At 43.3% G+C, this 26,372-nt stretch overlaps 1 protein-coding gene across 2 annotated transcripts in view; it reads left to right on the top strand.

Annotated features, from left to right (window-relative positions):
• The window catches only part of PREP (prolyl endopeptidase), a 531,010-nt gene that overhangs the window by 483,080 nt on the left and 21,558 nt on the right, over positions 1 to 26,372 (top strand).

Genomic DNA, 26,372 nt, shown 5'->3' with positions numbered 1-26,372 from the left:
GACTTAATGCTGTTGCACACTGAATAGACCACGGTGCAGTGCAAACGTAACTTTTCTATGCCCTGGGAAACCAAATAATTCCTGTGGCCCAGTTTATTGTGATCCTTGCTTTATTATGGTCTGGAAGTGAACCTGCAGTATCTGCAAGGTATGCTTGTGTTAAGTGTCTGGTATGTAGAATAGCATCAGTGTTAGAGATACATAGAGCAGACTGTTAGTCTTCCTTGGCTATTTTGGCTTCTTGCATTTTCAAGGCAAGCTGTTGCCTGGAAATCTGTAGGGGCCAGTAGCACCTGTCTAGTGCTTAAATGGTTCATTAACTCACCCCAGTCCTGCATTAGACTTTTTAAAGTCACTTTCAGGCTGTCCTTCTTCACTATTTTTCCTTCCCTCCAGGTGTAGGGAATATGTCCCCATCAACTGTAACATTTGGCCTTCTCAGGAACTGCTTCTTATCCTTGCCTGGGCATCCTTGGGGCTGAGGCTGGGGTAGGGGTGCCACTGCTTCTCCCATCTGAAATTCAAAGGATGCCCAGGCAGGGACCAGTGACTCCCTCTTCTGCTCACAGGGGTGCAGCCATGGCTGCTCTAGGATGGGGCAGAGTTGCCCATCTTCTCATCTCTACTGTGCGGCCCCTCTGGTCTGGATTTTTTTTTAGAAGTTATTCTCCTCTTGTAGCCACTTCCCACAATTAGTACCCAAGTGAATAGTTACCTTTGGAGTCTCGGGCAGGGAAAGGGTCCTTGTGCAATGCTGACAGCTGCCGGGGAGGCAGCGAAGTGACTCACTTCTCCATGAGTATCTCACTTCTCATTTCTCTTTCTCTACACAGAGAAACTAGTTCCAACCTAAGATGTATTATTTTTGTCTCTAAATGAAAAGGTAAAACTTTACAGCTCAGCAAGTACTTGTGTGGAACAGAAATCCCTCAGCCATGTGCATAGCAACCTGAAATTTCTAGATTAAACTGGGGAGGAAATGTGCTGGGCTAATAATGCCAGCTGCTATGCTTCTCCTCTTTTATCCACTCCTTTTTATCCAGGAGTTGGAAAACTCACTGAACAACTCTGACTGTCCACAAAGGAAAACTTCTCTGATGTTGAGCTATTGAAATACTTACTAACATTTTATTCATACTGCTACAATAGGGGAAAGAAAATGAAAGATTCATGGTAAATATTTAAAGAGATGGTAATTGAGTAACTGGACAGAATGCACTGGTTTTACAAATCTTGATGCCCAGCTCCTCGTTTCCATGTTTGAGAAAGTGGACCTCTGCTGTGAGCAGAGTACAGCCTCTCTAGTGTAATGCCAGCAGATGATTTCGTATCTGTTGATTATACACGTCATACATATTGCACTGAGTTATTAAAATAGAATTCTTTGATTGTGTAAAGGTGCCTTTGAAGGTACTGTGATGTCACTGTAGACCTAAAACCTACTTTGCAATGCTTTAGCTCAGGTGTGCACAGCAGAGATTTGACAGGAAGTGTGTGACAGATGTGCTCACATTTTGATCGGGCTCTTGGTGGTGTAGCCAACAAATGACCTACTGTGATAAAAACAGGCCCTAGAGAGGAATTTGTGTGTGAATAGAAAAAATCCTCACAATGTGTACTAGAAACCTTAGCCTTTTTTTTGGGAGGGGGGGTATAGATACCCTGTTTCTGTTTTCAGTTATTTCAGGATAATGCCGCTTTTGATTTCGCTTGACCTTGATGCTTATATTTATTCTAACACCGTGCACAAAAATAAACTCAAAATGACTTAAAGACTTAAACGTTGAGACAAGGCACCATCAAACTCTGAGAACACTGGCAAAACATTCTCTGACATGAACCATACAAATGTTTTCTTAGTTCAATCTCCCAAAGCAACAGAAATAAAAGCAAAAATAAACCAATGGGATCTAATCAGACTGATGCTTATATTTACTCTGTATGTGATTTTAAAAGAAAATCCCCCAGGCTGTTTGTCATCTGTCTTCCATCTGTGGAGCACGTTATCATCTTGAAGCAAGTACTACAGCACTAATTACCCTGCCTGGTTGGTCAGCGTGATTGATGGTGGTCACGACCATGCAGATCTACCTGGTGATGTAGCTGGTGAGATGGACCAAGCCAAGGAGAGAGATAGAGGAGGAGGACGGAAGGAAGGAACACGTGGCTAAGTAAGCCATGTGTGGGGGCGGGGTGTTCTTTGCAGGATGTACTTCCATTCAGGATCCAGAGCATTTCGAATGGCTGGGAGATGGGGTGTTGTATTTTCCCAACAGACTTAGAATAAAACCATATGGTGTTTATTATTCCTGACTACAGCTGTGGATAGAAAATTTGCCTGGAAGTTCCCATTGTGGCTCAGCGGTTTATAAACCCAACTAACATCCACGAGGATGTGGGTTTGATCCCTAGCCTTGCTCTGTGGGTTAAGGATGTAGCATTGCTGTGAGCTATGATATAGGTCACAGATGAGTCTCAGATCTGGCATTGGTGTGAGTGTGGTGTAGGCCGGCAGGTTCAGCTCTGATGTAACCCCTAGCCTGGGAACTTCCATATGCCAGGGGTGCAGCCCTAAAAAGGAAGAAAGAGAGAGGGAGAGGGAGAGAGAGAGAGAGAAAAGGAAGGAAGGAGGAAGAAAGAGAGAGAGGGAGGGAGGAGAAAAATTGATCTGATCAGAAATATGATTTTTAAAATCATATCCTTGAAAAACTATTTATCTTCCAATCTGAGGTACACAGAAGAATTCAGTGTTAGATAGGTTTATCAAATCTGCAATTGACTGATATTTTTCCTTCTTTTATTGTGGGTGACATGACCACATAATATTGGTTAGAACCTCTGTGCCCATGTCTTTAAAAAGCGATTGAAATACTAACCATTGAAAATTACATTTATAAAACTGGTTTGGTGATAAATGGTTTACTCGAAAAATCTGTATTTATAATCACTATTAATAAGTTTCATTTTAAACAGAAGCAAAGAAATGCAGAAATGGTAGTTAATTTACCCCTCAACACATATTTATGACCTGACATGCAAAACCGGGTGGTACTGTGTGAATACAAGAAATTCCAGACACAGGCGCTGCCCCTGGAACCTTCACAGTCTGACTGGAAAGTTGAAAAAGTCGAGATCCAGAGATCCAAAAGGCCAGACACCCCAAGCATGTCATCTCAGGACTCGAGGGAAAAGTGAGGGCTTCAGTCAGTGCTGTCTCGTCCTGGCCGGCTGGTACAGGGCCCATCTCGGGAAAGGTGGGCGCTGGGCAGGGCTCTGAGCAGTGGTGGCTTTCATGATGCCCAGGTCCACACTGGGGCTCGTGAGTACTTTACCACAACCCTTTCCTCAGCAGTGTAATTTCATAACTTCACAATCATTTGAGAAAGGAATGGTACCCTCAGCGCCCTGGGCTGCAGATTTGCCTTTGGCAGCTGTCTTCTGTGAATGGGAGTGGTATCGGCCCAGGGCTGAAGTGAGAAAGGATATAGTGTAGCAGAAATGCACTTTATGGTTTCTCAGTATCTCCTTTTTGTTCAGCCAGCTGAAACGTTGGCTCTTTTCCTCCCAAAATGAAAGACAAAATTTATAGACCTTTAAAGGAATGATGAACTGAGTGTACTCTGAATAAACTCCATTAACTATAGTTTTCACATTTTATAAAGGAATGAATTAGAAGATTCAGGGGAGTTCCCATTGTGGCTTAGCAGGTTATGAATCTGACTAGTATCCATGAGGATGTGGGTTCAATCCCTGACCTCACTCAGTGGGTTAAGGATCTGGCCATGATCTGTGGTGCAGGTCACAGACAACAAGGCTTGGATCCTGTGTCGCTGTGGCTGTGGTGTAGGCCGGCAGCTGCAGCTCCTATTCAACCCATAGCCTGGGAATTTCCAAGTGCCATAAATGTAGCCCTAAAGAGCAAGGAAAAAGAAAGAAGATTCAGTTTTTATGGGGTGATAGCAAACCTAAATCAGTATAGTACAAAAATGGTAAGAATTACAAGCTTTGACACAGATTTTAGTATCTTGATTTTCTGTTCTCTTATAGTGAGGAATTCTACTCTTCTGAGGTTTACCTGCAGTAATGCATGTGAAACATCAAGAATATCCCAAGGGTGGTTTACTCTGTAGCTAACCAGAAATGTTAAAATTAGATGATCCTTTGGGTTTATGATCTAAGGGTGGAGGCAGTGAGAATTTTTTTCCCTTTAATTCAGTCTAGATTTTTCTAACATTGGTATCTAATTTGTAGTTGTAAGTGTACGGGCATTGCCATCCAGAGATCATGTTCTCAGAACGTTAATTAGTGTTTTTCATGCTCATTAACTTCTGTGCTGAGAGCATGCCTGGCACATGCAGTTTTTGACTCATCCACATCCTTGGTGAGCTGATGGTTGATAATGTTTCCTGTAGCTCGGTGTTCTCACAATTAGGAATAAGTCAGACATCTTCAGAACGTGTTAGTGAAGAGTGAATGGGGGAGTGTTTTCAAAATAAACCTTCTGAGAGGACATGGTGCTTGCATATGATTAGGGAATTGCTCCAAACTGAATCAGTTGTTCTTGATGATTTTGTGCCTGTTATGCTTCATAGTAACATATTTTTGCATAAACAAATTCCTGCCTTTCTTTAGAATTCTCTTTGTCATGCAGGCATTCTAGATTGAGAATATTCGTATTCAGAGGGCATGTGTTTGTGTCTCTTCTCTTTTTCGATAGCAGTCGTATTGAAATAATTCGACTATAAAAGATGGTAAGAAAAAGTCTGGGAGTTCCAGTTGTGGCGCAGTGGAAACAAATCCGACTAGTAACCATGAGGTTGCAGGTTCGATCCCTGGCCTTGCTCAGTGGGTTAAGGATCCTGCGTTGCTGTGGTGTAGGCCAGCAGCTGTAGATTCGACCCCTGGCCTGGAAACCTCCATATGCCTCAGATGTGGCCCTAAAAACCAAAAAAAAAAAAAAAAAAAAGTCTGTGTTTTCTTGCTCTTTCATAGTAGAGAATTGGGTTATGGGGCCCAGGTATGTGATTTCTGCAGTCTTTATACCACTAAATAAATCCTCTTCCATGTTTTAGAAAGGACATTGCTTTGCAGCAGCCCGAGACAATGTAACCCACTTAGAGTAAAAACCACAAGGTGGGCTTGAGCATTCAGTCCCCAGAACCATAAACCTGGGGCAATCTCTTGAGTCTCCTGCGAGGCTTCCTTTTGGCAAGGTGGACAGCAGCTAAAGGCCCATCTTCCTCTGAGTGTCTCTGAACTTGGTCTGAGGAAAGGGGTCTTCAAGGAAACGGGGACCTTGAAAGCAGCTGAACCCCCCATGCCTGGTGACTGAAAGCTTGGGGAGGGCGGCCAGGAAGAGAAGCCCCATGGGTCGGCTTGCCTGGGGTCGTGGCAATGACCTGACATCTTGAGAGTTTGCTAAGCTTATTTTGCTGAGAAGTTAATGAGTTAAACAGGTGTGAATTTAGTTTAGGTGGCTTAGATTCACTTCTGGCCCTCGGCTGAGTTTATTGTTCTTTAACAGAGTTGTTGTGGGTTGAGGTTGTAACTGTCAGAGATCAGGCTTCGCAAAAACTCAGTACCATAGATGACAGCTGTACTCATTGGAGATTTGTTCATCCTTAGTATACACAAAATCTTTAATATTATGTATCTACAGATGATGCTGAGTTTGCTGTTATAGGTAATAAAGCCACTTAAATAGATTCAAATTGTGTTTAAATTTTTCCAAGTGTCATGGCTTCTGAGATGCATAGAAGCTGCGAGTTGCTGCGCTTTGCTGATACTGAGGTGGGTAGATTTCAGGTTATTCGCAGCAAACAACTAGCTCAGCTCTTTGCTTGAAAACTAGTTTGGGAAAAGAAGGTTGTGTTTCCTTATCCTTTAAAAACAAAGTAGAAAGTCGCTTGTTTCTTATTAGGATTGAATCAGTAGTAACATTATCATCTGTGAATAGTATGTGTGCTAAGGGGGCTTATCTTTTGCCATTTTGTAGTTATTTCTGTTTTTAGAAATGAATCTGAATTTAAGGGGTGTTACTCAGATTAGATTCCACTGTGAGCAGCAGGAGAAGAAGGCAGAAATAAAGGAGAGAGATGTTTGTTTTTCCCTCTCACATAAAAGAAGTGCAGGGGAGATCAGCCCGGGAAGGCTCGGTGTCTAAGATGTAAGGAATCCAAACTGCTTCTCTTTTGCTGCTCTATCCATACATGGCTTCATTCCCTTCATGGTCCTAGAGGCTGCAGGTGTTCCAGCCGTCTTATATCCGCTGTCCAGCCAGCATGGGGGCAGTAATATGGAAGAAAATGGAAGGGCAGGGGGAAGGTGTCTTTTAAGGATGTTTGCCAGAAGGTGACATGTATTGTCTCTGCTTCATTTTTTTGGTGACACCTACTCATATGGCCACGCTTCACGCAAGGAGGTTTAGCGATGTAGTTTTATTCCCAGAAAAAGTGTGCCAGCTAAAAATTAGGGCCTTATAATCAAATAAATGGAGGAATGGATATTGGGGGACAGCTAGCAATTTGCCACATGAGGTAAAACAAGCCTGCAACAAAATTGGTTGCTGTGGGCCCTGAGACTCCAGAATCCAAATGCCACCTTGTACTCCCATTGGAACAACTCCAAAAAAGTTGAATTTTCAAATACTATCATTGTGGGCAGTAGAAATCACACACTAAAAAAATGGAGGCACCTTCTAAAGAGGCTCTTATCCCCCATGAAGAAAGATATTTAGTATTACCTCTGGCACATGAGTATTTGCTGGCCCTGAACTCTCATCTTGACTTTAACAAGAGTGGTGCAGAAGTCTATGAGACTGTTTGAGCATTCAAATCAAGATGAACTGAGAGGTTACCCCTGCCATGATGAGGAAGCTAGGTAAGCAGTGTGCATGTGGCTCTCCAGGTGTATTTTTCTGTGCTAGAGTCTTCTTCCTGCCTGCAATAACCAATCCTCAACTACTCCCACCCCACCCCCACACTGTCCTTGTAGAGGATGTGGACACAGGCCGTTCTGGAGGGGGCCTGCTCTTTGGAATGGAAGCATGGCACAAATCAGACTTTAGGTCCCTAATTTCATGGGTACCACTTCTGCTTTTTCCCAGGTGGTATGATTTTCCACTAATAAGGATTTGGGCTCTGGACAAATTACATACACATCATGAGTCATCTATTTGAACCCTCTCAGGTTGTGTTTTTTGGGTTTTTTTTGTTGTTGTTGTTGTTGTTTTTTTTTCTGTTTTGGGGTGGGGGAGTTGGTGGTGTTTCTTTTGTTTTGTTTTTTTTTTGGCCAACCCATGGCATATGGAGTTCCTGGGCCAGGAATCAGATCCAAGCTGCACTTGGCAGTCTGTGCCACACCTGCAGCAACGCCTGATCCTTTCACCTGCTGTGCCAGGCCAGGGATTGAACCTGCATCCTAGTGCTACAGAGATGCCACAGATCCCATTGTGCCACAGCAGGAACTTCGAACACTCTTGTTTTAAAGATGAGAAAACTACTAAGGTCACACCATCAGGTAATTGACAGAGCCGAGACGGAGTGCAGAATTCCAGAGCTGTGCAAATCCTGCACATTCTGTCATGATAGTAAGTTATTTGCACTCTCTATAGCTCAATCGGGTTTTGTTTTGGGGTTTTTTTTTCAGCTTTGAAATAAACTAATTAGACTAAAGGCCTCTAAAGCCCTAAGCTTCCTTACCTATAAAAGTATGTTTCTACATCAGGTAAAGATCTAGTGAGTACTTTGTAGGCTTTTATGGAACCTCTTAAATAATAAAAATGCCCTCTGTGAAAGGGGAGGCAATAAGGGCCCATAAATTTATTTTTAATGACTTACAAATATTGCTATGATTTATTTAAATATTCCCTTCTAGTCTCTTCATTGTATTTTAGTAGAGATTCTCATTTATCCATTTATTTATATCATGTTTATAATGTACAGGAAAATGTGTACATTTATATTTTAATGTATTAAAATATACAGAGAAAAAAGAAAAAATACAATATACAGAGGAGCTTTATTTAGGTCTTAAATATAGGTTACTATGTGGCAACTTGAAACTCCATTTAAAGTAATGTTTAGAAGTAAAAAATTCAAGTATTTATGTTTTTGCTTTTCTCCTCTCTCTGCTGGACTTCCCCTAAGATTATTACTCAGGAATTGGTATTAATACTCACACTGGCACCAGGTTGCCTCTCATTCAAAGTCAGAATATTCACAGATTTATTTTGGAAGCTCTAACCCAAGATTTGTGACCTGGAAAGCAACTTAACTGCCTGAAGCAGACTTTCTCTCTATGGCTTTTTCTTAGAGACATCCATTCCAGGGTCTGTCTGCGGCTTTCTGCCTTCTTCATAGGCGAAGAAGGACAAGGAATTAGTAGGATTAGGAGTGTCTCTAGAGATCTGATAACTGTTTGGATTTTCCCTGCATTGAGAAAGCTCAGCAAAAGAGAGTTAGGGGTTTATCTTTCTTTAGCTTTTCTGTGACAGCGTCACTCCTAACCCCCAGGGTGCCTTTTATGTAGGTTGCCAGCTAGATGAGTGCTCTTTGGTGTCCTGCTCTATCTACTCTCCCTTAGAGTGAAAGGAGAGGGGAGACCATGGGAGCTTAGGGTGGACTCCCTACATATCACAGTTTCTTCCCTGCCTTCTGCCTTTGCCTGGTGTTATATTGGGGTCAGCAGATGATGGCGGGAGTACCAGGCACTGGATGATTTATCATCTCCCTGGAGGACAAGCCATTCCTGGCTTATCATTGGTCTGTGAAGAAGGGAAGAAACATTTTCTGTTTCTGTAAGTATAATCTTTTGATTTGGGTCCAGTGTGCCCTGATGTGCCTGACACAGCGTCAGGCGTAGGTTAGAAATGTCACAGTGATGAACGTGATAGGAAGTGGATGGCATCATGAGGTACTTAACAGGGACACACAAGGGATTCTAGCATTGTCGGTGTCACACGTGAGCTGCTCTCCCAACACTTGGTGTCCTCCTCCATCCAGCCCTACAGGGGTGCCACCTCACCACCCTGAGTCCCCACCCCAAACTTTCCACCACCCAGGCGCACCTCTTGAATGGCTCTCCACCGCCATCCTCAGACTTGCCTCTGCCTGGCTCTCCTTCCTCCATGCTCCATCCTGGCACCACTCCGCTCTCTGAAACTCTGCACATTTTCCAGTATTCAGCCAAGTCCCAGCTTCTGTGTAGAAGCCTCCCTTCTTCCTGCGCTCGGGAACTTGGTCAAAAGCAACGCACAAGGAGAGGGGATATTCACATAGCATGGGTGTGTGCACACAATGTGCTGCCTCCACACCAGGGTTCTCTGCACATTATCATGCTTTTGCTGAGAAAAACCATCCTTGGAGATCAGTGCTCTCGTGATCTCTATCTTCTAGATGAGGAGCCTCTGGTACAGGGAAGTTAGATGAGTTGCCCCAGATCACACAGTGGCATGTTAGCCAGGTCTCCGATTCTGCAGTGCTGCTGAGCAGCTGCACCTGCTTCTCTGATCGGGCAGCCACAACACACCAGTTAGTGCCCTGAGGTAGGGCGTTCTAGGCCTTCATGTGGAAATCAACATAAGATATTGAGGCTTTATTAAGACCTTAGAGAAAGCATCATCATTTGGAATACACCTGGGCCATGTCAACCGAACAGAGGAAGGGATTGATTTGCAGGGGAGAGGGAAAGGGACACAGCAAAGATGACTCAGATTTTGAATTGAACCTCTGGTATCATAAATCAGGTTGGCAGCAGTGGGTCGAGGAGGACCAGTTTAGGAGGGAAAAAGTGTGGGGCCTGCCTGTTAAATTGTCATCCAGGTGGCAAAATCAAGTAAGGAGTTTGATATTTGGGTCTTATGGTCAAAGGAGAGATGTGGGCGGGAGTCATAAAGGAGGGCATCTTCAGCACAAGTGTGTCAAGCCGCAGACCAGGAAGCCAGGGTGGAAGTATGGAAGGGGAGGGAGTGGCAGACCACACCCAGCGTGTTTGGCTGATCAGTAAGGAGGAAAGAGGAGTTCTTGAATTTAACACGGTGGATTCATTGACGATGTTGACAAGAGCATGTGCAGTGATTGACCAGTTGGGCCAGACTGGTGGCTGAAGAGGGTTTATGGAGAAAGAGGGGAGAGGATGTACATGGTGTTCATATACAAACAGTCCCCAGCTTGTGATGGTTTGACTGTACGATGGTGTGAAAGCAGTACAAGTTCAGTAGAAACTGTACATCAATTTTGAATTTCGAGCGTCTCCTGGACTAGCGATGATGCCTTAAGATATATGATGCAGACACCACACATCCTCCCCAGAGAGGGCAGAGTAGGCCTCCGTGGGGCTTGGTTTACCTCTGTACCCAGCCCCATCCTTAAACCACAGCACCTAGAATTCCATCACTAGAAATCCATCCCATTATTTTCCAGCTTTCCTTTTTCCATGTATTTTCTTCAGAAATACAAACAGCTCTAGAAAACCAAGGACCTTTATTTAGTCTCTGGTGGGTTCAAAATTGTAGGAGAGGGTGTATCCTGAACACACTCTTTAAAGTAATGTTTATTGTCCCAGGTGACTTAATAAAGAACACATAGAGCTGCTGTCAAGGTTCCACACACGAGCCTGATCTCTGCAGCATCGTCTCACAGGTCTGTTGGGAATTCTGCCCATAGCCCTGGGGCCTCCGTTACTAATTGGTGGACCCATCTGGATCCAGGAACTTGGATGGGGCCCCACAGTTTCCAGCCGCCTTGGCCTGTGAGAGGAGGGCAGGACGATGCTGGAGGCAGGGGGCACCCGGGGCTTGTGGCCACGTCACCCCCTCAGCTACACGGCCTGTCCTCATTCTCCTTAACTTTTCCATCTGTTCGCTCCAGCCCCTCCTTGCCCCTGCCCTCTTTGTCTTACCCCTCAGGCCTCCTCCCTCTCTCCCCACCCCTCTGAGGGCTGGATCTTCTCTATGGCTGCCCTCTCCTCCACAGCCTCAGGGCTGGCCAGGAGCGGGGCTGGTCTGTGGGAGATGAAACTGGAGCACTCTGCTAGATTGCTGCTGGACCCTCGTCTGTGGGCAAAAGCAGATGTGATGTAGCCAGGGTCTTCCCTTGGGTGACATCAGTGAGTTACAGTCCTCTGTAAACATATCACCCACAGTATTGAGGGTTTAGGGTGGTGTCAGTTTGGGTGAATGATTGATATTCTTCTTGATACAATGGCAGGCAGACCTCCTGGCTGGGGTCGGTACCAGCAGGCGGGAGAGCCAGTTCTGAGATCAGTGGTCCTAGGGAAGTGGCTCGTTACTATTGTTTCATAGGCTGATGTGGCTTCTTAATAAGCAGCATATCCTTTATGATTGTGCTTGACCAGCCTTGAGTCATGCCCACAGACCCCACGGCCCAGCCCCTGCCGTCTCCCCCTCATCCACCCAGCTGCAGTCAGACTGGCCACCTCACTTAGCTTGCATCGCCCAGGCACACTCACTGCCCCCCAACACTCCCTTCCTCCCCTCTCTTTTTCTGTGCCTGGAACATCCACCCCCCTCTGGGGCTGTCCTTCACCTACTCTCATTGCCCCATCCTGGTCCCTTGCCTAGCTTCATCCCACCCCACCCCATCACAGTTATCCCCAGCTGACATCTTTTTATTTGTTTATGTGTTCATTTCTCTTCCCTTTAGAAAGTGGTTTTTCCCCACTGCTGAGTCTCCAGGGCCCAGAGTAGATGCATATAAGTACTTCATAAATGAAGAGAGAGGCCATGATTGATGCAGTGCTCTGAAATCATCTAGGTATCATTGCCAGAAACCTATACAAATGGAACATTTCCTTTCTGTGAAAGTTCTGCGTTGGACCGTTTCCTTCTCTCCTGGGATCCTTGGTTCTGTCCATTCAAAACCAACAAATAATGTCAGAAAATGAATGTTTACTACCATATATACTGCTGTGAAATGTTTTGTGTGATCTAGACTTTTAAGACTATTTTGAGTCATAGTCGGTGACAAAAGCAGGAAATAGCACTGTCCTCCCTCTTAGAGCATCAGAGTAAAATTTTCTTTATATTGTCCTAGTACACATTTATGATGTTGTTGATGTGTTGATGCCTGCCTGCAAATGTTTGGGAACCTTTTAGACAAGTTGAGCAATACAAAAAGCAGTTCTACTAACATGTAAATTCAACTGACCCCATTCCTTCTGTTTTATGAGAGTTTGTAATCTTTACTTTGGATTTTTTTTACTACTTTTTCCATACTTGGGAAGCTAAACTTTCTTTTAAGTGGCTTTTGGCTTTTCTAACTTGTTTTCTGTTTTTTTGTTTTGTTTTGTTTTGTCTGCTCTCACAGCATGTGGAAGTCCCCAGGCCAGGAATGAAACCCTCACCACAGCAGTCACCCAACCCTCAACAGTGACAGTCCTGGATCCTTGGCCCACTGAGCCACCAGGAAAGTCCCACTAACTTGTTTCTAAAGCAGCCTCTTATTTCATGCATTCAGTTTCCCTTTCCTTCTTCACTTCTCACCATTTTTATTGATTGTGTGTCTGGTTCTTATAAGGTGTTTCCACGCTGTGTTAGTCCATGTGAGGTCCCAGAAGTCTCTGTGCCTCCGAGAGAAGACAAAGGATGCTTCAGACAGTGATAGTTTTACTAACTAATGGAATTTTCAAGTGAGAGATTACAGCGAGTATCTAAGAACGACTGGGTGAAACAATTGCTTAAGCAAATAAAAAGTTATTTCACAAATACGTATTAAGCAGCTGCCTTCCATCTGACAGTGCTGGGAATATAAGGAAAGGCTAGGATTTACTAGGGAAATGGGGATGCAATCAAAGATTTTTAGCAGTTAGATTTAAATTGATCACAGGTCATGTGGGAACCCAGAGGATGGGGAGCATCTAAGACTGTTCTTGGGAAGAAAGCTTCCAGAAAAGGGGCTTTGGGCAGACAGGGCCAGGGTTCTGAGGGAGGAAAGCTTGTCCACAGCAGCACTAACTTCGGCACCACGGCTGCAGCCCGGTGGCAAGAGATGAGCCTGGAAAGGAGACAGGCCCAAATGCAAAGGGTCTGATATAACCCAAACGGGGTGAGCTCTTTATGCTCTTCAGTGGGGAGCCCTTGAAAGGGCCTGAGCCGAAGGTACATGGGGCGTGTACCAGGTGTCAGGAAGTCAGGGAGAGTCGTGAAGGTGGGCAGGGTGGTGGTGGATGGCATCTGGGCACAGCTTGAGCACCCCAGTAGTATGTATAGAGAGCGGAGAGGACCAGAGGAGCCAGGAGAGCTTGCATCACAGGGGAGAAGTTTTGAGAAGGAGGCGGGGGAGTCATGGCTGTGGATTGTCAGTGTCGGGCTTGGCCACTACCATCTGGTAGGGAGAGCATCCAGCAAGTCAGGGGCAGTGGCCTGAAGAGCCTGTGAGTGAAGCCAGGGGACCCATCCCCTTCTAAGGGAGTGAGGGGTCTCTTTACAGCCCTGGGCTGTGTAGGTTGATTACTAGGCAGGAAAGATACTACACAAAATTTACTAAATAAAAGTTTTTGTACTCAGTGTGCCGTCTTTTTTTTTTTTTTTTTTTTTTTTTTTTTTGTCTTTTTGCCATTTCTTGGGCCCCTCCCGCAGCATACGGAGGTTCCCAGGCTAGGGGTCGAATCGGAGCTGTAGCTGCCAGCCTACGCCAGAGCCAGAGCAACGCAGGATCCAAGCTGCGTCTGCGACCTACACCACCGCTCACGGCAATGCCAGATCGTTAATCCACTGAGCAAGGGCAGGGATTGAACCCGCAACCTCATGGTTCCTAGTCGGATATGTTAACCACTGCGCCACGACGGGAACTCCGGTGCGCCGTCTTTGTAGCCAGCTTTTCTGCACCCCCCACCCCCGCCCCAGTGCCTCATAACCATTGAATGTTCTCCATTCACCATCCTGAATGCCATCTGTCTTTAGTTTCTATGTCTTCATGAACGTGATTTAATTGTTCATCTTAAGCTTTCATTTTTCTTAGATTTTGATTTTTCACAGCTTTAGCACTGTTTTGATGACAGGTGATAATAAAAAAGGGGTATGTATGTAGGATCAAAAGTGTATTATTTCCATATTTTAGAATATTTTTCAGTGAAAAGATCTTTCTTCCCTGATAGCACTGGGGTAAACAAGGCAGTGGGAGGCATTGAACAGCCATCAAAAAAAGATTATATATGGTTTCCCTGATAAGACTTCTGTTACTGTCATCCTCCTGCACACATATAAAGCATTCACACAACCAAGTTGAGAACAGAAAACATGGAAGAATGGTGCTTGTACCTTCACGGGAGGATTTCTGAACTTTGTGATTTGCCTTCATTTTTCCCCCATTGCTCTTCTCTGCCCCCTGGTGAGTTGCCTTCCAGTAGCTGTTTGTGCCTCTGGGCCTCTGTTCTGTCCCTTCTAATTGGCCACCCTTTTGCAGCCCATCCTCGCCAGCACAAGTCCACTTCTGGGCCTACTTGTCCTATTGGGGGGAGTGAAAGGCACTGCGCACTCATGAGCTTCCTAATGATGGTTTTTAAAGTGACATGAAATCATCTATGATGGGCTTCTTTTTTACCTCTTACTCACCTGAGGGGTCTGTTTTGGTGGTTTGCATGTCGGTTGTCTGAGAAACTAGGTAGAAGTAGATCCGAGTGTAATGGTAGTATTGGATGCCAGCAGAAACTCTCATAAATAAATAGCTTTGTGATATGAATTTTACTTCCAAATTCACCCTTTCAGTATTCCAGTCATTCATTTTTCTGCAACTGGATTATTTTGTGTGCATTTGCTCCTCAGTGTTTTGCAGTTTTCCTTTGGATGTTCAAAGGGAAAACGGTAATTGGACAGTTGTGCCAGCTTCCTGGTTCTGGGGCTTTTGCCAACACTGTCCTCTATTCAGGGCCACTCTGTGCAGGTTATTTTATTACCCCCCTGCCCCCATGACCACAAACTGCTTGATGGCAGAAGCACCACTCCACTTTCTCCTAACATCTGTCTCTCTTTAATAGTTCATGCTTTTAAGGATGCATGACTGCCAGCCACAAATTGGTAAGCTGCACATTTCTCGTCTGTTACTGAACAGTCTGGCTGGAGTTTGTCTTTCCAGCATTTTGGTTATTAATTTTATTTTTCTAGTGCGATAAAATTAAAAAGTGGTCTGCTGTAGGTTTGAGTTAATGAAGATTTGGAATGGATTACAAGTGTTCTTGTTGGATATTTATGATGCCGGTGCCATCTCATGAGTAAATTAACATAACTGAACAGTTTAAGAGCCGTAAAGCTCATCTGCCATGGCATTGCCAAATTAATAGATTAACAGCTACACAGAGGAAAATGTCAGATGTGCAGTGTTTTTCATTAGTAATAAGTTGGAAGTTTGGGACTTTATCCATGCTTTATATAGTCTCTTAAGTACCTCAACCAGAGTTAATTTATACTTTCTTACTTTTCAGCTTACAAACATTTTGATGCAAGACTCTCGACTGCTGTGTTTGTTTGGAGTTTTTTCTTTAAAAAAAATTTATACAATGTATTAAAGCTAAAAACAAGACAAAACAGTTCACCCATTTCTCCCCCACCCCCAGCTCTGGCAACCACCAGTCTTTCTCTATGAGCAGGGTTTTGTTTTGGGTTTTTTTACTTTGTTTTCTTGGATTCCACATGTAAGAGAGATGGCAGAGTATTTGTCTTTCTCTGACTCACTTATTTGACTTAGCATAATGCCCTCAGGGTCCACCCATATTGTCTCAAATATCAAGATTCATTCTTTTTTATGACTGAATAATACTCCTGTATATGTGTGTTTGTGTATCTCACCATTTCTTTATCTGTTGTTGGACACTTAGGTTATTTTCATGTCTTGGCTATTGTAAATAATGCTGCAAAAACATAAGGGTGCATATATATTTTTTTTAATTAGTGTTTTCATTTTCTTCAGATAAATACCCAGAAGTGGGATTGCTAAATCATATGATAGTTCTGGATGTTTTTTTGTTTTTGTTTTTTTTAAGGAACCTCCATACTGTTTTCCATAGTGGTTGCACCAATTTACATTCCCACCAACAATAGTACATAATGTTCCCTTTTCTCCACATCTTTGCCAACATGTATTATTTCTTGTCTTTTTTGATAATAGCCATTCTAACAGGTAAAGTGATATCTCAGTGTTTTGATTTTCATTTGCCTGATGATTACTGATGTTGCATATCTTTTCATGTACTTGTTGGCTATCTGTATGTCTTCTTTGGAAAAATGTCTATCCAGATCTTCTGCCCATTTTTTTCTTCCTGCCCATTTTTTAATTGGATTGTTGGCTTTTTTTCTATTGAGGTGTATGTGTTCTTCATGTATTTTGGAGAATAGCCCCTTATCGGATACATGATTTGAAGTTATTTTTCCCCATTTAGTAGATTGCCCTTTCATTTTATTGATGGTCTAAAGGTTATACATCCTTTGCTATGCGGAAGCTTTAGTTTCATTAGTCCCACTTACTTATTTTCACTTTTCTTGCTTTTGCTTTTGGTGTCAGATTCAAAAAATCATCAATACCCATGTCAAGGAACTTACCAACTATGTTTTCATCTGGGAGTTTTATGGTTTCACGTGTTATGGCCAAGTGTTTAGTCTATTTTGAGTTACCTTTGGTGTATTGTGTAAGATGGTGATCCATTTTTATTCTTTCACACGTGGCTGTCCAGTTTTCCAGTCACCATTTGTTGAAGAAACTGTCTTTTCTCTCTTGACATTCTTGTTCCTTTGTTGTAAATTAGTTGACCATATGAGCATGGGTTTATTTCTGGGTTTTCTGTTCTGCTCCATTGATCTATGTGTCTGTTTTTATACTGGTACCATACTGCTTTGATTACTGTAACTTTATAATATAGTTTGAAATCTGGAGGCATGATTACCTCCAGCTTTGTTCTTTCTCAAGATTGCTTTGGCTATTTAGGATCTTTCTTGCAGTTCCATACCAATTTTAAGATTTTTTTTTTCCATTTCTGTGAAAAAAACTGTTGGAATTTTGATAGGGGTTGCATTGAATCTGTATATTGCTTTTCATGATATGGGCATTTTAACAATATTAATTCTTCCAGTCCATGAGCATGGAATGTCCTTCCATTTATTTATGTCTTTTTCAGTTTCTTCAATTAATGTCTTGTAGTTTTCAATATATAGGTCTTTAACCCCCTCAGACTTATTTTTAGGTCTTTTATTCTTTTTGATGGAATTGCAAATAGGACTGTTAATTTCTCTTTCTCATAGTTCTTTCTTTTTTCTTTTTTTCTTTTTTTTTTTTTTTTTTTGGTCTTTTCAGGGCCACACCTGCAGCATATGGAGGGTCCCAGGCTAGGGGTCCAGTCAGAGCTGTAGCTGCCAGCCTATACCTCAGCCGCAGCAATTTGGGATCTGAGCTGCATCTGTGACCATGTAACTCACATCAATGCTGGATCCTTAACCCTATGAGTAAGGCCAGGGATTGAACCCGTGTCCTTATGGATACTAGTGGTTCGTTCACCACTGAGCCATGACGGGAACTCCTCTCATAGTTCATTATAAGTGTAAAGAAATGCAACAAACTTTTGCGCACTGATTTTGTATCCTGCCACTTTACTAAATTTGTGGATTAGTTCTAATAGTGTTTTGGTGGAGTCTTTAGGGTTTTTATATATATGATATCATGTTATCTGAGAATAGTTACAGTTTTACTTCTTTTTTTCTAGTATAGATACTTACTTCTTTTTCTTGTCTAATTGCTCTGGCTAAGATTTGCAATACCATGTTGAAAAATAGTGGCAAGAATGGACATCTTGTCTGGTTCCTGGCCTTAGAGAAAAGCTTTCAGTTTTTCACCATTGAGTATGATTTTAGCTGCGGGCTTATCACATATGGCTTTTATTATGTTGAGGTATGTTCCCTCGGTGCCCACATTGTTGAGAGTTTTTATCATAAATAGATGTTGAGGAGTTCCACAACTCAGATCTGGCATTGTCATGGCTGTGGCATAGGCCAGCAGCTACAACTCTGATTTGACCCATAGCCTGGGAACTTCCATATGCCTTGGGTGTGGTCCTAAAAAAAAGACCAAAAAAAGGGGGACATTTGTTTTAATATCAGGAAGATTAATCTGGTAACAGATTTCCCCAAATTGAAAGCAAGAGTCCTGTTAGGAAACAAGGCCTCGATGTGGATAGGCAGGGAGAGATAAGATGATATGTGAGAGGCAGCCAAGGTGACTTTGAGCCTGAGGAACTGAGGCAAGCTGGTAAATAAGGTATTGATGCAATCAGGAAAAGTGGTTAATATGGAGTTCTACCTCATTTATTTATTCAGCAAACGTTTATTGAATGCACACAGTGCAACACTCGTAATCCTGAAGGTGGACTCATCGTGCCGTTTTAATGAAGAACAAAGCAAACACACGTGCCTTCCCTGTGCAGCCTGACCCCCTTGTAGTAAGCCTCATCACAGGGCAGCGTGCGTCCTGTGAGCACGCCCTTGGAACTGATCTCTGTTACAAAACAGGACCTCTGCGTGTAGTGAGTAGGTCCTTCACTTCGATGGAAATGTCTCTGTGTTTGCCTCCACCACAAAGAGATCAGAGCAGTGGAACTAAAGACGGCTTTTCTGTCTCACAGTCAAATCCTGTTTTTCATCACAGCCCCAGATGTCTTACTACCTTTAAATACCTGAACACTTCTCAACTCTTCCAAGCTCATCAGTGTCATGTTCCAGTTCTGCCAGTACCATTGTCTTTACTTGTGTTCAGAACCTTCCACTTTCTAATTCACATCTTGCTGCACAGTTTGAGCCTGGAAATAGGTTTGTTATCCCAAAGAACAGATAGCTGAGCCTCTGAGAGCTGGTGCATTTCTGCAGGGACTCTGCATATACCACTTAGTACGTTCTTGGGACTCAAAAAGTGCCCCAAAAGGCAAAGTGGATTTTAAATAGACTGACTTTGCTGTCATAGAGGTGCCTCACGGGAGTTCTTTACATCTCTGGTGGTACAAAAGTGTTTAGCTGTCCTTTGGAATGCAAGCTAAAACAATCCAGAGTAGACACTCCCCTATATATTTTCTGCCCAGAGGTAACTTAAACTCCTCCCGCCCCTCCAAAATCAAGTCTGTGAAAGAGATAGGATTACAGCCTCCCAGTGCCGGGCTGGTATTTTTAACCTAAGCACAGAAATGTACAGGGCCTCCTCACAGTTCTGCATCCACTTGTCTTACAAGATAATGGGGCACAGAGGTTGCCCTCTGCCCAGCTCTTTGGGTGATGGAATGTCTTGTTCCCTGTCTGCATTGAGCATGGAATTTCTGAGCAGCTCTGCTCCTCGTCACATGTATTTGCCACACTCAGCACAGGCCACACGAGTGGCCTCTGTCAGGTCTGATGAAAAGGGAAGCTCAGCACCCTTTCGTGAACATTCTCCTTTCAACCTGTGAGCCTCTAAAATTAGGTGGGAGTTGCTGTCACCAGACATTCTCCTCTGCGAAAGGCTTGCACTTTACAGTTTTCCTTCATCTTCTGAGGATGAGCACATCCCATTACCGGTGATAAGGAGAGTCCTGGCGTTTGCCTCAGGGAGCAAACTGTGGGGGTGAAGATCGCTTGTTTGAGGAAGTTAAATGGTTACACATGTTCAAATGTGTTAGCAAGATTGATTTTATTACTAAATATCTTTATCTCAAGAAAAGGAATCATTTCGGTAGAGAGAGAGGTGATCTTTTCATGACTGATGTCATTCTTTTTTTTTTTTTTTTTTTTTGCTTTTTTAGGGCCGCATCTGCAACATACGGAGGTTCCCAGGCTAGGGGTTGAATCAGAGCTGTAGCTGCCAGCCTACACCACAGCCACAGCAACACAGGATCCAAGCTTTCTCTGCAACCTACATCACAGCTCAGGGCAACTCCGGATCCTTAGCCCACTGAGGCCAGGGATCGAACCTGCATCCTCATGGATACTACTCAAGTTCGTAACCCACTGAGCCACAACGGGAACTCCCTGATGTCATTCTGAAGAACAGTAACGGAACCTTGATTTGTTACATTCCCTTGCTCCTGTTTTTCCTTTAAAGGAATATGCTTTTATTTCATCTGTAAGAAACCAGATTCACATGTTAAGACAGCTGGACATACATACAGGGAGTGCCCTCTGTGCCAACACACTTCCAGAGTAAAAGCACTCTATATTTAGTGATACTTCTGCACTGTCATACTTGACAATAAGAATGGCTCATTTCTGACACTTTTGATGAGGTACAATTATATAAACCTTTTCTTTCTTTTCCTCAAGTGTTTTTTAATTTAAAGGATTCATCTCAAAGATCAGTGAATGCTTATCTGTGAAACAGTTGTTCATTAGCATCTGGTTTTAAATGTGCAAAATGAGCTGCTTTAAAGTGATTACTTAGCAAGTTGGCTTTAATTTGCTTATGTTCTCTCAAGTATTTTTTGTTTCATTCTGAAGTGAATTGTGCCTTTTAAAAATACAATTGAATTTTTTAGTAGAATGGTGTGAGAGAGTGGGATTTTTGTTACTGTTTTAATATTCTTTCTGTCCTCAAGATTTTAACATTGATGACTCCTGGGATAAGGATCTTTATAAGCAGACTTCATTTTGCCTTAAAAATAGTAATAATAACCCCTCTGTCTGGAATGAATGTTTTCAAGAGGGTAACAGAAACAGAAAAGTAAATAAAGTATGATATCTCTAGCCAAATATTTGTCCCCTAGATTCCACAGAAACTGGTGATCACTGTCTTGGGGGAAGGAGGAACTATTATACCTATGCCAAAGGTTCTAACGTTTGCAAAATTTTACATAATTACACCCAGTAAAGATGCTTCCAGGAAGTAACAGCTTGAAGTGAATTACTTTGGGACTAGGAGATAATTTTATAGGCACTGGCAGTGCTACCTTGGCCTTTATCTTAGCTTCATGGATCTCAGGTTTCTCGCTGTAAAATAAGAGGGTGACCAGCTAGATGAGGTCCCAGAGTAGCGGTCTCATGTTTCTCCCCAGGATTTGGGATGATCCTAGGGCTGAGAAAGAGCTGACACCAGCTTTCTTCCCCAGGTGGCACAGTCTCACAACTGCTTGAAAATACCCATCTCCATCCTTTGTGGAGAAGTGGCCTGGGCTTCCCAGGGGGTCTGGTTCCTTATCACCTTGTGCTGAATGTCCTGGTTTTAAGTATGGACTAACATTGTCATGCTGCTGTGAGCGTCTCGCAATGAAGAATTTAAGTTTTAAAAGGGAGGAACACTAGATTAAGGAAGGAACCTTTCTTAATTCAGTGTTCGATCAGTTGGTCAGCTCACTCACGTCTAGAATAACTGTGGCTTTGATCATGGTCTTGTTTATTTTTCGGCTGTGGTGTCCCTGATGAAGGGGACACATAGAAACATGCCAAGAGAGTCCCTCGCATGAGGTCTCATGGGTCCTTCTAAAGACCTTCTGTCCATCTCAGTTTCTTTGGTGGTGCTTGTGTCTGTAAAGGTGGACAGGTGTGCCAGGCAAAGACCCTGGGGCTCATGTCGGTGTCACCAGCTCCTGGTTGGACTGGCTCTGCCCCACAAAGTGTTTGCTCTGTCACTGACAGGATCGGGGAAGATGGGGGGGCGGGGGGAGGGGGTCAGCTTGGCGTGAGCAGTTGGCCCTGGGTGACGGACAGCCTTTCTGTTCCTCAAGTGGCTTCCTGCTAGATCCCATGTGAGCACTTTGTTTTCCTGTCCACTAAGGGGCCCCTGAAGGCTTTGGCATTTCAGTACAGGGCTGTGCCCGCAATGGACACTCTAAAGGAATGGATTTGTATTGTCAGTTCACTCTCATTTGGTTACAAGTATGAGGGAATGAAGTATAATAAGCCTTTCTGCTTTTTAACTTGAACCTGAGTGTTGTTGTAGCAATAAACTATTGAATAATAGGAACACGCCCGTGGGTTTAAGCTCCAGCAGTTGTCTCCTCATCAAGCACCAATGGCTTCTGTATGATATAAATATAAAAAGTACATTGTGATTAGTATATGTTACTAATAATAGTCCAGGGTTCTATTACTCCTGCCACAGCTTCTTTTTAGTAAATGAGAGGAGTCAGGAAACCAGGTAGTCTGAGACTAGTGCAGCAGAGGGAACCGGGCGGGGTCACCAGTACACATGGGAGAGGAATGGAGGAACTGGTGCCTGAGGGTGGGGTCCTTGACACAGGATGCGATTCCAGAGTTGGCAGTTGGGGTGTGACAAGGGACCCCTGTTGCTAGCCAAAACGAGAGGCCCCAAAGAGGAGCCCGTACCAGGTATTCCTAGAGCACGTTGGCTTGTGGATGCAGACAGGCCACCCACCGTGTGCAACCATAGCCCTCAGAGCAGTGCAGCCAGAGGGGCTTCCTAACCAGCCCCTCATGGGGACCTGCCAGTGTAGAATGAAGGTCCTTAGCCCAGGGTAGTTTACTGGAGCTCTGTGAGATGGCAGGTGGGGAATTCACAGAGAAAAGAGAAGACCAAAAGTAGACAACTGCAAAACAATGCATTTGGCAGCAGGAGGAAGAGCTAGTAGTAGATCTGTTGGGAAAGTTGGAAAAGAGAAATATTCCAACTTGGAAGCCAAAGAAGCAGTTGCCAGATAGGAATCGAAATGGATGAGGCCTGGGCAGAACCTAATTCAAAAGTGGCATTTCTGAACAGTGGGGAAAAGAATTATTCTGGTGTAGTAGTTGGCCATTTGGGGAAGAGCGGTTAGATACTAGGCTATATGTAAAAATAAACTTCATTTGGGTTATAACTATAAATATAAAAATTCAAAATACAAAAAAATATTTTCTACAACTTGGAGTGAGGGAGTCCTATCTATTTGTGTGTGTGTGCACACATACGTAAATATATATATATATATATGTATACACATAAATATATGTGTGTGTGTGTGTGGCATCTATATTCAAAGAAAGTTTAAAAACAGGCTATATGGATGGGGAGGAAATACCAACAAAATGTATGGTAGGAAAAAAAGGGTAAATATCCTTAATATAAGAAAAGTTTCTGGGAGTTCCCGTTATGGTGCAGCAGAAACAAATCTGACTAGGAACCTTGAGGTTACGGGTATGATCCCTGGCCTTGCTCACTGGGTTAAGGATCTAGCATCGCTGAGAGCTATGGTGTAGGTTGCAGACACAGCTAGGATCTGATGTGGCTATGGCTGTGGTGTAGCCCGGCAGCTGTAGCTCCAATTGGACTGCTATCTTCGAAACTTCTATATGCCACAAGTGTGGCCCTAAAAAGCAAAAAAAAAAAAAAAAAAAAAAAAAGAAGAATTTCTGTAAACTAATGAGAAAGTAACACACGAAAAGGTAGGCACACTTTGTTTTCTGAGGAAGAGCTATACAGTAACAGATGAAAATGTCTCGTAACTTAAAAACTGAATCTTAAAATGATAATGAGATGGTAATGTTTGCCTCTTAGACTAGCGAAGATTAAAATCCATCTTAACATCCACTGCTAATGAGAAATTGACACTTAGGTAATAACTGTCATTAAGAGCTTATGTTGATATACCATTTTTAGAGAATTATTTGTCAGAATCTATCGACGTTTTAAATGTACATACACTTTAATCTAGCTGGCTCATGTCTAAAAATATATCCTGTATAAATCATAGCAGGAGTTCCCATTGTGATTCAGCAGAAGTGAATTTGACTGGTATCCATGAGAACACAGGTTCGATCCCTGGCCTTGTTCAGTGGTTTAAGGATCTGGTGCTGCCATTGCTGTGATCTGTGGTGTAGGTCACAGATGCATCTTGGATCTGGCATTATGGTGGCTGTGGCATAGGCCACAGGCTAAAGCTCCATTTTGACCCCAGCCTGGGAACCTCCATATGCCTCAGTTGCGGCCCTAAAAAGACCCCTCCAAAAAAAAAGAAAAAGAAAAATCATAGCATAAGTACTTAAGATTTATGTAAAAGGGACTTACTCCATCATTGTTGATTAACAGAAAAACAAAGAATAGTTTGAATAGCCTTTGAAGAGAAAACAGTTAAATAAATGTGTGTACTTTCATACGATAAAATACTAGACAGCCTTTTTTTTTTTTTTTTTTTTTCTTTTTGATGAGGTAATAAGTCTGGGTGTCCTCACCTGGAAAGAATTTCATAATATCTTGGTAAGAGAGGAGGCAGAAGTTGTAGCCTGACATTGGACTGATTCTATTGCCATTTAATACTAACCTGTGTATATGAATATGTGTAAATAGAGGTTTTGTTATAAGCATATGAAAACATTGGCAAGGATATACATCATTATATATAGAGGCAGGGATGGAGGTACAAGAAGGATGGAAATATTCATCGATGCCCTTTGAAAGGGTGCTCTTGGGGACAGGACTGAGTGAGATGTGGGGACCTGTGAGCTGTGGGTGTAGGTTACTGTGGATTTGTTTCATCAGGAAGGAAATGGGATGGAAATTTAGCTTGAGAGGCCAACAGGGCAGTACAGAAGATTTTGTTTCTTTTCTTTAGTTATATGGGATAGGAGAAATTTGAGTCTGTTTGTTTGCCCAAAAAAGGGAGACAGTACAAAAAGGAAAAGTTGTGGTAACTAGAAGATTCTGAGGGTGGTGGACTTGGTAAGAAACAAGTGGTCCGTCTTTCTCTGGGGTCATAGAGGGCGAGTGAAGTTGGTGGCAGGTCTTTCAAGAACTCCACACAGACGGCCCCCGTGAAGATAGGCAAAGCTGGGGACAAAGAGGAGGAGATTACAGTGGGCAGTGTTGGGAATGGAAGAAAATGGAGAACACTGAGAACAGCTCCTTTGGTATTAATTAGGCACAAAAAAATAGGTATAAGAAAGACACTTGGGAAAGACATAGGAAAGAAAAGTCAAGGGGAAAAAAACGTAAATTCATTAGAGGAAAGAAAAAAAGACCTAAGGCATACGTTCAGAGCCCATGTGTTCAATATTACTAATATGTAATGAAGTGAGTTGGCATTTCCTGAGTGCCCAGCAGCCCAGAGGAGGAAAGGAACCCCGTGGGTTAGGTTAGAATTAGAAGATTTCAAGCATTAGTGACACTTAAAGGGCTGGCTAAGGGTCACAAGCTGTGCAGGAAAGCTCAGTGGAGCGACATAAGGGACAGAATGTTGTAATAAAAGTTTTCTTTTAAAAAAAGGAAGGGGAGTTCCCGTCGTGGCACAGTGGTTAACGAATCCAACTAGGAACCATGAGGTTGCGGGTTCGGTCCCTGCCCTTGCTCAGTGGGTTAACGATCCGGTGTTGCCGTGAGCTGTGGTGTAGGTTGCAGACACGGCTCGGATCCCGCGTTGCTGTGGCTCTGGCGTAGGCTGGTGGCTACAGCTCTGATTCAACCCCTAGCCTGGGAACCTCCATATGCCGCAGGAGCGGCCCAAGAAATAGCAACAACAACAACAACAACAAAAGACAAAAGACAAAAAAAAAAAAAAAAAAAAAAGGAAGGGAGGGAGGTGGAGAAAGAACAAGTTGGAGTCACAGGAAAATGCGAATTCCTTACAGAAGAGTTTCAAGTTCTAAGGGCCAAGCTATAGCAAGGTGATGGGTGCACTTTACGAGCAGGAGGGTCTGAGAGTGCATAGTGGGGACAGAGGTGCACCGTCCAGCCGACAGGGGGGTGCAGGAAGGGTGTTGCCTGATGAGGACTTAGCAGGACTGGAGAGGGATGGGGCCCAGGGTGGAATTTGAGGATAGGTGGTAAGTTAGGTAACTGGAGGGAACACTCATTTTTAAATAGATTGTTCAGTATCGGTAGAATCCTGTGAGACAGTTTGGCCCTCCGCCTCTTCAATGCCATTGCTTCTGTGGTAAGAATGTTCCAGATCGTCCCCAAGTCTGGTTGAAGGCATTTTATTTTAGCTCATTGGCCCCAGCCAACCACGTGTTCCTCTTACTCTGCATTTACTTTACCACACACACAGTGACTGGCATTAGCTTTAAATACAACTGTGTCACCTCTGATCATCTTGAACTCTGCAGTGTATTCTCCATGAGTCCTAAACTGCCAAATTTACGTCCCTCTCAGTGTTTCTCTCCAAAGTCAGAAATAAATGCTTTTTATACTACTTGGCAGGTTTCAAAAAATGACCAGATTTGCAGGCATTCATTGTGGCCCTGGAGTGCCTTTCTCCAAATCTACCTTGCCTCTCCCCGTGCCCACCAACTGTTCATTTCAAAGGACTTTACAATAGCACCTGTACCTTTAAAAGCTTTGGATAGAATATGGCTTCAAGTCACACTCAGTATAGAAGCTTTTGTCCTTGATTGTGACATGTGAGGTCATCAAGAGGTTTCTAGGCTGGGGCACTTTCCAGGTGTCATTTGGGATAAAGACAGCAGGATTGCCCAGAGAGAAAGCTATTTA

Source organism: Sus scrofa, chromosome 1 (assembly GCF_000003025.6).
Source record: "Sus scrofa isolate TJ Tabasco breed Duroc chromosome 1, Sscrofa11.1, whole genome shotgun sequence".
Lineage (NCBI taxonomy): Eukaryota > Metazoa > Chordata > Mammalia > Artiodactyla > Suidae > Sus > Sus scrofa.
This window is presented reverse-complemented; position numbering and strand designations above follow the sequence as displayed.